The sequence below is a fragment of the Chiloscyllium plagiosum genome, unplaced genomic scaffold, assembly GCF_037043375.1.
Source record: "Chiloscyllium plagiosum isolate Xiang-an unplaced genomic scaffold, Cpla_swu_hap1 HiC_scaffold_43, whole genome shotgun sequence".
NCBI lineage: Eukaryota > Metazoa > Chordata > Chondrichthyes > Orectolobiformes > Hemiscylliidae > Chiloscyllium > Chiloscyllium plagiosum.
Window position 1 is genome coordinate 20,565,881 of NW_028270181.1, and position 14,241 is coordinate 20,580,121.

At 41.8% G+C, this 14,241-nt stretch overlaps 1 protein-coding gene across 5 annotated transcripts in view; it reads right to left on the reverse strand.

Annotated features, from left to right (window-relative positions):
* cunh10orf71 (chromosome unknown C10orf71 homolog) overlaps positions 1 to 14,241 on the reverse strand; it is a 98,591-nt gene that overhangs the window by 11,039 nt on the left and 73,311 nt on the right. For 4 of the 5 annotated variants that reach the window (XM_087982424.1, XM_043678837.2, XM_043678836.2 and 1 more), the window contains one exon: positions 4,822 to 4,925. The exons of the other annotated variant lie outside the window; for it this stretch is intronic. The gene's annotated coding sequence lies outside the window, so the exon portion shown is untranslated. The remainder of the gene's footprint in view (positions 1 to 4,821; positions 4,926 to 14,241) is intronic. 5 annotated transcript variants of the gene reach the window in all.

Sequence of the window (14,241 nt, forward strand, 5' to 3'; positions counted from 1 at the left end):
GGGTGGATCCAGTTCTCGTGGTCCATGCAGGAACCAGCGATATTGGTAGATAAAGGAAAGAGGTTCTGCTGAGGGAATATCAGCAGCCAGGGGCTAATTGGAAAAGCAGCACCGACAAGGTAATAAACTCCAGAGCTCTGAGCTAATTGGCACACAATCAACAAGGTTAAAGAGGTAAAGATGTGGCTTAAAGATTAGCGTGGAAGCAACCGGCATGAATTTATGGGACATTGGCATCAATACTGGGGAAGGAGGGAGCTATTCCGATGGGATGGGCTCCATCTGAATCAATGCTGGGATCAGAGTCCTGGCGAACTACATAACTAAGGGTGTGGATAGGGCTTTAAACTAAATAGTTGGAGGGTGGGTTCAGTTGCATGGAAGATTCTGGAAAAGGTAAAAATTGGATGAGCTTAGCAGAGGTTATTGAAGTTTCCAGAACAAATAATCAGACAGAGACTGTGGAAAGGGACAGGAATCTAATCTCAGGCATGACAGATGAGGGGACAACTACGAAAAGTGGGGGAGTAAATGCAGGACTGAGGGTGTTGTACTTAAATGCACGTAGTATATGAGACAAGGTACGTGCGCTTGTAGCACACATTGAAATTGGCAGGGCTGATTTTGGTATCACAGAGATGTGGCTGCAAGGGACCAAGGTTGGGAATTAAACATCCAAGAATATACATCCTATTGAAAGTACAGGCAGGTGGGCAGAGGGGACAGGGTTGCCTTCTTAGTATGAAATGAAATTAAATCAACAGCAAGAAATGACATAGAATTGGAAGGTGTAGAATCTGTGTGGGTAGAGTTGAAGGACCACAAAGGAAAATAGATCCTGATGGGAGTTTTGTACTAGCAGTAGTCAGGATGTGGTGAAGAAAATAAATCAGGAGATAGAAAAGTCTCGTAGGAAAGGCGCTACTACAATAATGACGGGGCTCTTCAACATGCAGGTGGATTGGGAAAATCAGATTGGTAGAGGATCCCAAGAAAAGGAATTTGTCTCTAGTTTTTTTTGGAGCAGTTTGCAGTAGACCCAACAAGTGAACAGGCCTGATGATGTGCACTGAGGCAGACTTGACTAGGGAACTTAAAGTGAAGGAAACCCTCGGGGGCAGTGACCATAATGTGAAAGAATTCAACATGCAGTTTGAGAGGGAGAAGATAGAATCACATATAACAACATAACATTTGAGTAAAGGTAACTACAAATGTATGAGAGAGGAGCTGGCCAGAATTTATTGGAAGGGGAGCCAAGCAGGGAGGATGGTGAAGCAACATTGACAGCGGTGTCTGTGGGTCATTCAGGAAACACAGCAGAAATTCATCAAGGAAGAAGAAATATATTAACGGGAGGATGAGGCAACCGTGAATGACAATGATAATCAGGAAAAATATACAATGTGATGATGATTAGTGGGAAGCAAGAGGATTGAGAAGCCTTTAAAAAACACTGGAGGATAACTTAAAAAACAATAAAGGAGGAGAAGATGAAATATGAGAGTAAGCTAACTAGTAAGACAAATGAAGATTGCAAGAGATTTTTTTAGATATAAAGAAGTTGAGAGAGAAGCAAGAGTTGACAGCTGGAAAATGAGGAATAATGGTGAACAAAGAAATGACAGAGGAACTGAATAGGTACTTTGCATCAGTTTTCACAGTGGAAAACACCAACAACATCAAGACAGTCAGGGATAGAGGTGAGTGTAGTGGCCATCATTTAGGAGAAGGTGCTGGGGAAGCTGAAAAGTCAGAAGATCGATAAGTCACCTGGAAAGGATGGACTATACCTCTGAGTACTGAAGGAGATAGCTGAGGAGATTGTGGAGACATTGGTGTGATCTTTCAGGAATCACTGAAAACAGGGAGGGTCTGAGCTGGGAACTGGCGAAGGTAACACTCCTGTTTAAGAAGGGAAGGAGGCAGAAGGCAGAAACTGTAGGCCCGTTAGCCTAACCTTGGTCATTGGTCAGATTTAAGTATCCATCATTAAGGATTAGATTTCGGAGTACTTGGGAATACATGGTAAGACAGGGCAGAGTCAGCATAGCTTCGTCAAAGGGACGTCATGCATGACAAGTCTGTTAGAATTCTTTGATGGGGTAATGAACAAGCTAGACAAAGGAGACCAGTAGATATGATCTATTTGGATTTCTATAAGGTCTTTGAAAAAGTGATGGACAGGAGGCTGTTAAATAAGATAAGACCCAAGGTTTTAGTGGCAGTGTTTGAGCATGGATAGAGGATTGGCTGACTGGCACAAGGCGGAGAGTGGAGATAAAGGGGTCTTTTTCAGGATGCCAGCTGGTGACGAGTGGAGTTCCACAGGAGTCATTGTTGGGGTCACAACTATTCATGTTATACATTAGCAATCTGGTCAAAGGAGCTAGAAGGCTCGAATACAAGAGCAGAGATGTAATGCTGAGGCTGTGTAAGACTCTGGTTAGACCACATTTGAAATATTGTGTGCAGTTTTGGTCCTTGTACCTAGGGAAGAACGTGCTGGCTTTGGAGGGGGTTCTGAGGAGGTTTTACAAGAATGAGCCTCGAATGAAGGACTTGCCTTCATGAAATGAATGTTAACATTGCATTTGCCTTCCTAATGGTCAACTGAACCTACATGTCAACCTTAAGAGGATCCTGAACTAGAACTCATAGGACACTTCATGCTTCAAATTCCCGAAGCCTTTCCCATCTGGAAAATAGTCTGTGCCTCTATTCTTCTGACCAAAATGCATAACCTCACACTTTCCCACATTGTCCTCCATCTGCAACTTCTTTGCCCACTGTCCTAGCCTGTCCAAGTCCTTCTGCAGCCTCCCCCCTAATAGAATCATAGAGATGTACAGTACGGAAACAGACCCTCTGGTCCAACTCATCCATGCTGACCAGATATCCTAAGTTAATCTAGTCCCACTCCCACCCTTTCTATCCATATACCCATCCAGATGCCTTTTAAATGTTGTAGTTGTACCAGCCTCCATCACTTCCTCTTGCAGTTCATTCCATACATGCTCGATCCCCTGCATGAAAAAGTTGCCCCTTAGGTTCCTTTTAAATCTTTCCCCCTTTCTCCTTTCACCTTAAACCTATGCCCTCTAGTTTTGGACTCCCTTAACCTGGAGAAAAGACCTTGAACTGTTATCTATGCTCCTAATTATTCCACAAACCTCCATAAGGTCACCCCTCAGCCTCCAATGCTCCAGGGAAAATAGCTCCAGCCTATTCAGCCTCTCCTTATAGCTCAAACCCTCCAACCCTGCAACATTCTTGTAAATCTTTTCTGAACCCTCTCAAGTTTCACAGCATCCTTCACCTTGCAAGGAGACACTACTGTCCCTCCCCCTTTATTTGTGTTACCTGCAAACTTGGAAACAATGCTCTCAGTTCCTTGGTCCAGATGGTTAATATCTCTGTCTGAATCCACAACAAATTCAGTAACCTCACCTGGGGTCTAGTTGTTACATTAGCTGTTAGCAATAGAAATATGAAGGATAATTTGAATGGTAATTCAGTGCCATATGCTTAATGCATTTTAGTATAAATGTATTTATCTGATGCACTTGAATAAAACACTTATTCATTAGTGTCATAATATAAAATACTTCATTTCAGTTTATTTATGAACAGTTGTATTTACTGCATATTTCACACAGGCACCCAATCAAACATTTATGTGTGAAATGTATCTGAAATATAAAATGACTTAGTGTTTTATGATGTAGAATGTCTGTTTTCAAACTTTTCTCAATCATGTGAGATGTAAACAATTGAATGAATTAATTGAAAAGCTTGAAATCAAACAGGGATTATCTGCTGACAACTGCCCCACCAGTAGAAGGCAGAGCGGACCACAAAGTAGAGAATCTCCTGACTAACTACTACTTACTGAAGTGTCAAAATACGAGAACATCTGAAAAAGTTTTGAAAGCATACTGTCTGAAACTGAATCCGTGCCCTCCCCCGGATCCTGCTTTGGTAACACCGATACATTGCATGTAATGAAAAGTGTTTGGAACAGGTGCTACAGGATCCCCATGTAGTCCCCTGTGGCTGTTTCTCTTTAGGTCCCCTCCATGGGTTTATTAGAGATTTAAGTCATTCTGTAAATCTGGATCCTGCAGGTATTTTAACCCTTTCCCTTGCAGGCCACCCTCCTTGTGAATTGCTGGACTTTTCTTAGATCAGCAACAGAAAAGTTCTACTCTTTTTGCTTGAAAACAAGAGCTCAGGTGCAATGGTTTTTTATGTCTCTGCAAATTAACTATGATTTACGATACCTGCATTCCTCCTTTAGTGCCTCCATCTGCAATGACTGAGCTTTGGTGACAAAGGAAGGTACAAATTGAGCTAACTTTGGCAAGAAGCACCGGGAGAATGTATATTATTGTCTGGACGAGAGTCATTAATTCCTCATTGATTGATGCTTCCTCTAGCGAGGTCAAATGAGCAAGCTAGTCGCGCCTTCCTCTGATGTGAAAGGCTAAGCTCAGCCTGGTAGATATTCATGGTTGTTGCCACTGCCGTTTCATGGACAACCACCTAGAGCATTCAGAAGCTTTTAAAACCCAGCCGAGTTCAGAGACAGAGGTCAGGCTTTGAGCCCGGAACTTTGGAAACAGCACAAGATGTGAGACCTTATTTTTATTTTCAGATCAATCAATTAAGTTTTCAATTGTAAATAGAAACATGGACCTTGTTAATAATGCCGTAACAGGCACTTTGAAACAGATGAGTAATTTGTGTTTCAATTGCAATGAATAATAAATAGCACACATTCATACATGACTGGCGAAAAGTTTCTCTCCTGAAACATACCTGCTGTGTCAGCTGTACTGGGAAGGCTTGTGTGCATTCCGACCAGGGTTCCTGTACATTTAAAGCCTCCTGTCCCACCTTCAGTTGGTCTCATTGCTGCCCATCTATAGCGAGAAGTTAAATTTAGTGCAATGAACTGGATCCTTTGCTAGTAAAACTTTGATTAAGCATAGCTGTGACCTTCAGCAATTTTGACATTACTTGAACTCTCTTGGTCCGTGGAAAGGGACCAAGGCAGAAATGCTGATTGCAAACTAATATACTGGACAAAAGTGATCACATTGAATATTAAACTGCTGATCTTTCAAATTCTTAATGTACTGTAAGCATATTAGCTTGTCCCTGATATATTTGATGATCCCATGTAGGGGCAGCTTCAAAATAGAAGACAGAGTAGAATTTACTTTTGGTAAAAGTACTTTCTGTTTTCCTTCCCCTTTGTGCGTCCCCTTTTATTCTCCTAAATTGCCTCAAGCTGGGCCAGGGCCACATGAATTGCAGGACCCCCTTCTGTCCCATGCATGTGTTGAAGCTGTCAGTGCAGACAGCCTGTTTGAAACAGAATAATATGACAGTAAAGCTGAGTCCTGATTTTAACTGATGATTGCACAATACTCACAATTTTTGACAGAATGCCTGCTGGTGATGGGACGCACATCTGGATCATATCCCTCTCCTAACTGCTCTGCCTGAGCTCTACTCACCCCACGCTGATCGAATCTGGAAACATTCTGATCATAAGGTCTCCAGTGTAATTGCATTAAAAGCTAAGAAATTGCTGACTCCAAGATCATAGCATTAATGTTAAGCAGGGTGTCCATAGCACTGAGCTCATCCACTGCTGTAACTGTTATCTGGAAATGGTTTACACGGCATTTCTATTTTGGAAAAAGCGACAGCAGGAGTGTAGAGATGGGGTGGACATGTTTGGTTGTAGGTAGGTGTTATTAAATAGCTGAATTTGTTTAAATTAGATTGTATAGGTCATAGAATGATACAGCATGTAAAGAGGCCCTTTGGTCCAAACAGTCCATGCTGACCATAATCCCAATCCAAACTAGTCCCACCTGCCTGCACTTGGCCTATATCCTTCCAAATAGTTATTTTTCATGCATTTATCTAAATGTCTTTTCAAAGTTGTAACTGTATATCCACCACTTCCTCTAGAGGTTCATTGCATACACGAACCACTCTCTGTGTAAAAAAATGTTGTCCCTCATGTCTTTTTTAAATCTTTCTCCTCTTGCCTTAAAAATATGCCCCTAGTCTTGAAACCCCCTACCTTAAGGAAAAGACACCTGCCATTCACCTTTTCTATAATCTTCATGATTTTATAAACCACCCCTCAAGGTCTTACACTCCAGTGAAAAAATGTCCCAGCCTATTCAGCTTCTCCTTATAACTCAAATCCTCCATTTCTGACAACATCCTGTTTAATTTCTTCTGAACCCTCTCCACCTTAATAATGGCTTTTCTATAACAGGGAAACTAGACCTGGTCATTAAAGGCATCAGGTCAGGTTCAGGATAATAAAACATACTATGTGTTGGATGTTATTAATAGGGCATAGAGTACAAGAGCAAGAAGATTATGTTGAATATGTATATAACACTGGTTCGTCCTCAGCTGAAATATTGTCTGTCGGGGCACTACACTTTAGGAAGATATTGGAGAGATTGGAGAAGTGATAATTTGCCAGAATTTTTCCCGGCATGGGCAACTGCAGTTGTGAAGATAGATTGGAGAAGTTAGGATTTTATTTTCTTGAAGAGAAGGCTGAGAAGAGATCTGGTGGAGTTATTCAAAATCATGAGGGGCTTGGGCAGAGTAGATTGGGAGAAACTGCCCCCACTAAGAATTAAGAGTAAAGGGGCACAGATTTAATGTAACTGTCAAGAGGAGCAAAACCTATATCAGAAAAAGCTTTCTCATGCAGCAAGGAGTTGGAGTCTGGAATGCAATGTCTAACAATGTGGTAGAGCTTCAAACAAGTTGGTCTGTTATTTGAAAAGGAACAACATGTAGGTTAAAGGAAGAAAGCAGAAGGATGGCTCGAAGTGAATTGCTCATTGGAGGGCTAGTGCAGATATGATGGTATGAATGGCCTCCTTCAATTCTGTGATTCTGCACAGTTGGAGAGTTGAATCAATGGGTCGAAGTGTTGGTCTATAATTGATGTGTAAAGTCAATGAAGGCCATGGGGAATTTTAACACTGGCTTTGTGCAATGATAGAGACTTGGAATTTCTGATCCTAGGAACCATTAGAGTGGAGCCTTTAAAGAGTCAACCACATAACTTTTAGTGGACTGAAAATCACACACATGTATGCAATTCAATTTCTGAGTCAATTTTTCAAAATATAAAATTAGGTAGGAAATCTGTCTGTTGTAGTTGTACTAATACTCTAACGATGCTGATTTACAATTGATATTAAAACTAAAATAAATTAAAAATCACACAACACCAGGTTATAGTCCAACAGGTTTATTTGTAGGTACTAGCTTTCAGAGCACTGCTCCTTCATCAGGTAACAAGTTACCTGGCTACTAGTTTTAAAGAGTGTGAAAGAACTTAGTGTTTAATTTATTTTATGATGTGGAGGAGCCAGTGTTGGACTGGGGTGGACAAAGTTAAAAATCACACAACACCAGGTTATCATCCAACAGGTTTATTTGGAAGCATTAGCTTTCGGAGTGCTGCTCCTTCACTCCTACTTCCAAATAAACCAAATCCAATGTGACCTCGCCCCTTGTTGGCCTGTCTACATATTGTGTCTACATCCTGCACACATTGGACAAAAACTAACCCGTCTAAAGTACTCAAACATAGTATTTCCAGTCAATATTTGGAAAATTAAAGTTCCCCATAACAACTCCCTGTTCCCCTCTCTCCTATCCAGAATAATCTTTGCAATCCTTTCCTCTACATCTCTGGAACTATTCAGAGGCCTATAGAAAACTCCCAACAGGGGGTGACCTCACCTTTCCTGTTTCTAACCTTAGCCTATGCTACCTCAGTAGACGAGTCCTCAAACGTCCTTTCTGCCACTGTAATACTATCCTTGACGAACAATACCACATCTCCACCTCTTTTACCATCTTCTCTGTTCTTACTTAAACATCTACATCCCGGAACCTGCAACATCCATTCCTGTCCCTGCTCTACCCATGTTTCCAAAATGGCCACAACATCGAAGTCCCAGTTCCTAACCCATGTTGCAAGTTCACCCACCTTATTCCGGATGCTCCTGGCGTTGAAGTAGACACACTTCAAACCACCTTCCTGCTTGCCAATGCACTCTTGTGACCTTGAAACCTTATCTCTAACCTCACTACTCTCAACCTCCTGGACAGCGGAACTACAATTTAGGTTCCCACCCCCCTGCTGAATTTAGGTTCGCACCCCCCTGCTGAATTTAGGTTCCCATCCCCCTATCTTGCCCTTTAAGAATTTTGTAAGTTTCAGCGAGTTCACCTTTCATTCTTCAAAATAGCAGAGAATACAGACCAAGTTTCCTCAATCTCTCTTAATAAAACAATCCTATCACCTCAGGTAATAATCCGTTAAACTCCTTCTGTGATTAGTATATCTGTCCTTGGACCAAGAGACAAAACTGTACACATTACTTCAAATGCAGTTTCATCAAGGCTCTATACAACTACAGCAAGGCATCTTTACTCAAATCCCCTTGAAATTAATGCCAACATAATGTATGAATGCCTTTCTAATATCTTGGTAAAACTGCACGTTAGTTTTACAAACTCGTGAATAAGGACATCATGATCCCTTTGAAAACCTACTCTTCCCAATCATTTTCACTTCCATTTTGTCAAGCATTATTTTTATTTCACAGATCCATGTTGACTATGCCCAATTTTCCCATTATTTTCCAAATGTTCAGTTATAGCATCTTTTATCATAGCTTAACATTTTCCTTTTATGGGAGTCAAGTTAACAAGTCTGCAGTTTACTACTCAGCCTCAATGTCTCCTCTTCAATCCTGCTACTTTCCAGTTATCAGGAACCTTACAAAAATCTATAGAGTTATGGAAGCTAACTACAAAAGCATCCATTATCTCTATTGCTATTTCCTTTCAACAGTCTGGGATGAAGTCCAGGAAATTTACCCTTTGTTCAAATAATTTTCCAAGTGCTACCTCTGTAATAGTAATAATTTATTTTCACTGTTCGATTACACAGATCCCTTGGTTACCTAATTCTTTGGAGGTAAATTAACTCCCTGCCATTTGCCTGTTGTTCATAGCTTCTCCTGTCTCCACATGTAATGGGCCCACAGTTGTGGAGTGGAGGGCATGCCCCTGTCTGCATGAGGTGAAGTGGAGACCGTCAAGTTCCTGGAAGTGACATTTACTACTTGTCTGTCCTGGTCCTCCCATGTTGACACTACAATCAAGAAAGCACAACAATATCTCTACTTCCTCAGGAGGTGAAGGAAATTCAGCATGTCCATAAAGATTCTTACAAATTTTGATAGATGCGCCATAGAAAGTGTCCTATCTAGATGCATCTCAGCATGGTATGGCAACTATTCTTCCTAAGACCAAAAGAAACTACAGAGAGTTGTGAACACAGCCCCATTCATTGACTCCATCTATACTTCCTGCTGACTTGGGATAGCAACCAGCATAACCAAAGACCCCTTGCATCCTGGTTATACACTCTTTCATCCTCTTCCATTGGACAAAAGATATAAAAGTTGGTGTACATGTATGAACAGATTCAAGAACAGCTTCTTCCCCACTGTTATCAGACTTATGAATGGACTTCTTTAAAGTTAGTGTTGGTCTCTGTCTGCACCTTCTTGGCAGCTGTAACATTGTATCCTCCGTTCTGTTCTGTTACCCTGATGCACTCGTATAGTACGACCTGCCTATAAGCATGTAAGACAACATGATAAATTAAATCAAATCAAATTATCCTTGCTCATCTTTATCCCTTCACATTTTGAGAGAAGTGTTTTACATTCTTCCTAGTTCACATTCATATTCTCTTTTCCCTTTCCATACTAGTTTCCTGGTGCACCTTTGCTCGGTTATAATCCAGGGCTCAGGTTTAGTACTGTTTCTTAGAAGCCACTTACTTGATTGTATGCAATCTTTAACTTCTTTCACTGATTCACCTTTCCCATTGGGTGTTTGTGCTGTAGAGGAATTACAATCAGTTGTAGGCCTTGTAGTGTTTGTTTAAATATTAGCCATTGCTTGTCTATCATCAATTTTTTTACAGCAGTTTCCTAATCTATCTGAGATAATTTTCTCAACACAACTTCATAGGTTCCTTTGCTCAGATTGAAGAAATGGGACTAGATTCATTTAGGATATATATTCATCATGGATGAGTTGTACTGAAGGGTGTGTTTCCGTACTGTACTCTATGACCTTAGTTTCAGAATGAAATATGTTGCTTTTGAACTTTATATAAAATGCTATCATATTGTGGTTGCTATTTCCCAAAAGCTCATTTACTGCATAGTGATTGCTAAGCCTTTTCTCATCACACAACACCAAATCCTCCGGGTGCTCTGGTCCAAAATGTGCAGGTTAGGGTGGATTGGCCATGCTAAACTGTGCATCGTATCCAGGGATGTGTAGGTTAGGTGGGTTAGCCATGGAAAATGTGGGGTTGCTGGGATTGGGAGGGTGGGTTTGGATGGGATGCTCTTTGCAGAGTCAGTGTGGACCCGATGGGCTGAATGACATGCTTCCACCCTGTAGGGATTCTATGATGTGAACCATGACCTTCTGCAATATAGGAGAAAGTGAGGGCTGCAGATGCTGGAGCTCAGAGCTGAAAATGTGTTGCTGGAAAAGCGCAGCAGGTCAGGCAGCATCCAAGGAGCAGGAGAATCGACGTTTTGGGCATGAGCCCTTCATGAAGGGCTCATGCCCGAAACGTCGATTCTCCTGCTCCTTGGATGCTGCCTGACCTGCTCCCTTCTGCTATATACCTTACTCTAGAGAATGTTCCAAAGATGTTCTGTTATATCCTCGATCCTTGCATTAGGAGGTAATATACTAACCTGGACACATGTTCACAAATGCCTGTCTGTTCTCCAAACTGAAGGAATTCCTCTCAGTATTGCCCTTCCAGTTCTTTCCACACAGACAGTAATGATACCCCATTTTTATTATAGCATATTCTTCTCACATTCACTGTCCTTTTTAAAAATTAATTCATGGGAAGTGGGTATTGCTGACCAGCACTTTAAGCCCACAGTTTAATTGTCCTTGGGAATGAGGTGGTCAGCTGCTTACTTGAACTCACCAATACTGTGAGAAATGGAATGCTAGGATTTTGAACCAGCGACATTGAAGGAACAGTGATGTAGGCCTGGACGTCCATCCTCAGGGTGGGTAAGGGGGGATGGCAAAATTCCCAATTTGGCTTCTAGGAGGGTGGATGGTTGTGTGGTCTGCAGTCATGCCAAATGATTCATGAAAATGTCTGGCGGCTGCGACAGAGGCTGCCAGGTGGGGGAGTGGGTTAAAAAACCTGTCTCCAATTTGTGGAATCTTGTCTCAAAACAGACAGATCCTCCAACCCTTACTAATGTCCTATCACCCCCTTACCTCCCAATCTACCTCCCATGCCACCTCAAGACCCCACTTACTCCTGTGGCCCTCATGTCTCCCCAATGTCAAGCAATGCTCCCACTCATTTCCATCGTTCCAGCGGACCCCCCAAGGGTAGGAATCTCAGCCACTGAAAGCTGCTGCTAACCAGAGGCTAGTTGTTCATCTTGTGCGCAGCAGCGCCACTGCTGTGGTGATGGCTGCTGCTGGCGTGATGCCCACCTGAGACCTTGAATTGAGATGGGACCCAGGCGAGAGATGAGTGCTGGTGGGATAGGGCTGGCAAGGTGTGTGTATGTATGTGTGTGTGTGTGTAAGAATATGATTGTGTGTGTATGTGCATGTGTGTGAGAGACAGAGTGTGACTGAGTATGTGTCCGTGTGTGTGTGTATGTGAGTGTGTGCATATTGGTGTGAGTCTGTTTGTGTGTGTGTGAGAGAGTGTGAGTGTGAGTGCGCTCTGGGGAAGAGGGTGGAGATTGGGTTAAATGGACAGTAGAGAGTCATAGAGTCATAGAGTCCGACAGCCCAGAGACAGGCCCTTTGGGCCCAACTGGTTGATGCTGACCAAAATGTCCATCAATGGTAACCTCATTTTACTCTCGAGTCATAGATTAGGATTTGGCAACAAGGGCTGCTAGGGCAGTCAGTGATCCTTGTCTTCGTTCCACTGGTTCTCTTGACCAGACACCCAACACCTTTGAACAAGATTGCTCAAGGCCTTCCTGCCATGGGTTTAATCGTCATGGTGGTACCAACAATCCCTGCCACCCTCTTGCCTAATTAAATTACCCCCAAGCCACCAAATCTTCAATGGTGAGGGAACAAGATTCTACCTAATGTTTTTTCATCTTCTTGTGATTTTTTTCTCCCTTTAATTCAGAGTTCTAATGCTAAAATAAAAGCTAATCTTTAATTCCTGGTGACTCCAGAGCAATGCTGGGATGTTTGAAGTCTAAGTCAGGCATAGGGGCAAATTCTAAACATGGGGAAGATCCCATTATCTTGTGGAAGCTTTTTCACTCCAAGTGTGTTGTGCTCTCCAAATAGTAGCACACATTCCACAGAAAGAAGAACAGTTAAAGCACAGTGTAAAAAAAATGCCAGTTTCCTTCTCTGACATTGTTCAAATCACAGACCAATTTAATACAAAACAGACAGCTAGTTTCCAATTAGGCAATATACTAAGTTAATTTTAGTTATAAGTACAAGCGCATTTTTGCAAGTGTTTTGAGTTTGGGATTCATGGCTGATGTTCATGCTATCTCTGCAGTCCGTGGTATTGCCAACATCTGCATTGATCTAAAGGGGACTTTGCTTTATATACTGCCATGAATGTGAGAGAATTTCACATAATGCATCATGGGAGTGTTAGAAAGAAACCGTGACACCAAGCCTCTGGCTCAATGATATCCTTACTTTGGGAAAGCTCTGGGAAAGATCTAGATCTTCTCTCAAACTCCATTTTCCTGGATTTCTGTGGATATGAAGATCAGTTTTGCTGCTCTTTCTTGCCTCCAACATGGACCTTGAGATGATGGAAGTTAAAACAATGGAAGAGGGAGATGGGAGGAGGAAGGGCAAAAGATGGCAGTAGATGCAACAAAGGATAGATATACACAGCGAGGAGCTCTCTCAGGAGCTAATTGTCCATGAGCCACCTTGGAAACACTAGCCATTCAGATCAGATCAGATCAGATCTCTTCCAAAACTTGCACACAAAGACCACAAGTAACACTAATAGTCAAAAGATTGACAACATGAGGCAACAAATGAATAAAAACATGGCTTTTATTTTTTTTAAGTAGATTTGTACTTTACATGTTAGATGGTTGCTAACTCAGTTATAGAAGTATATTTTACAGGTTCCTACACAGAAGTTTACGATACAAGTTAGGCAGATAGTTCTTATACAGAGGCTGCATTCACTTTCCACGTCTCATACCTTCTATCATTAATAAAGATATGCCCATGCTGAAGATTCCATTCTGAAGATTACACCTCACCAGTCCTAGAATGGATCTTGGATTTTTGAAGAAAGATCACAGATACCTTCTTAGTGCAATAATACGTTAGTCTTCACACAAAGCGGTGACAATGGGCACAGTTTAAAGTGCTCTGATGTGTCATATTATAGAGCCGAGGTTTGCTAGGGTTGGCAGATAGGACTAGACTCATAAAATCGAGAGTGTGTTGCTGGAAAAGCACAGCAGGTCAAGCAGCATCTGAAGAACAGAAGAATCGATGTTTCGGGCATAAGCCCTTCATCAGGAATAAAATACAAGTACATCTTAATTGAATGTATGTTGCTGTAAGTGTTTAGGCAGACTGTATTCCTCAGAGGATCTGTCATAGTTGGAGCAATAGCTTTGTTCACCGCTGACTTATCCTGCAATAATTGGGTGTGGCTTTGGATTCTGCTTTGACAGGTGATTGCAAAGAAGCATAAAAATTAGTAGAAGACGAAGAACAATAACAACTTTTCTTTAACATAGGAAAACATCTCAAGGTGCTTCACAGTGCGTAATCACACAAGAGGTCACCCCCACCCCTGCCACATATAAGATCAGGTAAACAGGAGACCAGTTAAAGAGCACCTTAAAGGAAGTAATGGGTGGAGATGCGAGGAGGGTTAAGAAGGAAGCTGAAGACAAACTACTAATGGTAGAGGGAAGGAAACAAGGGATGTGCAAGAGGCCAGACTTGGAGGGACGTAGAATTCTTAAAGGGTGGTAGGGCTGGCCAATTGTGGGACTAGGGTTATAAATTGGATTTTATGCTCTAATTGAGTTGGGAGTACATGATGGCAGACACCAATGTTTCAAA